The following is a 1,103-nucleotide window of genomic DNA, read 5'->3' on the forward strand; positions in this document are numbered from 1 at the left end:
TTCCTCCTAGAGATTTAATCTAATCACCACCAAACTCAGTCAGCATGAAGTCAAGACATTGAGGATGCTACATTGCGGACGGATTTTTGATATCTCTAACGTTTTGGCCGTGGCGAGGAAATTAATTTATGACTAAAAAAGGACACAAAGTGTGTTATAACTTAGTTAGTTCTATCTACAGTTACAAAACTCTGCGTGTATATTGTTCTCGTCAAGCCGAACAACTTTCTAATTTACAGTCATTAGCTCCGACCAACAGAAAGTCAGATATTTTGGTTTGAATGTGGAACACATTGCAAATTAATCTTTGAAGCTCCAGAAAGCACATAAAGGCAGCATAAAAGCAATCCATACGACTCCATTGGTATAATTCATAATTGCTGCAGTGTACTTGCTTGTTATATTAGCTACTACAAAATATATAAATACATTTACTATCTTAACTTTAATGATGTACTTAACATAATGATAAATAATCTTAAAATATTATATCGTATGCTATGTATTGTGAATACACCCATGTTAAACATAAAAATGTATTTCCATTGCATATCATAGGAACACATAAGCGTAAATTATAATTACATTAATAAACCTGTACAAAGACCTCCAGATAAATACTGGCCTTCTGGATTAACATATTTAAGTGCTGCAAAAGATATTGACCTATGACATCCTATGACATTAAAAATTATTCTTCATTTGAATTACTTCATAGATGTGACTATTGTGGTTCACGGTCATAGACCCTGTCCCAAATGGCACACTTCATATGAATTTTCAGTCTTGTGTACTTATTTCATATGTCCATTAACTCCATGAGACCGTAGGGTGTCTACTTTTTCATTTTAGGTATCAGAAGGATGCTCGCGCATACTTTGTGGTTGATATGTGCCCTCGATAGCACTTTTGCAGAGCCCATACTGATGCAAGCTCTACAGCACACATCTTCTCGACAGTCAAAGCGAGGTTATGTTATTGCCCATCGTGCACAGCAACCCTAAAGGCACGGGTGGCGGTGCCACCGGCTTGGGCTCGCCATCGCTGCTTGCAGCTATATTTATTATTATTTTTTTACGACTATTGGGGCAATTTTGGGGCTC

Source organism: Xyrauchen texanus, chromosome 11 (assembly GCF_025860055.1).
Source record: "Xyrauchen texanus isolate HMW12.3.18 chromosome 11, RBS_HiC_50CHRs, whole genome shotgun sequence".
NCBI classification, from domain to species: domain Eukaryota; kingdom Metazoa; phylum Chordata; class Actinopteri; order Cypriniformes; family Catostomidae; genus Xyrauchen; species Xyrauchen texanus.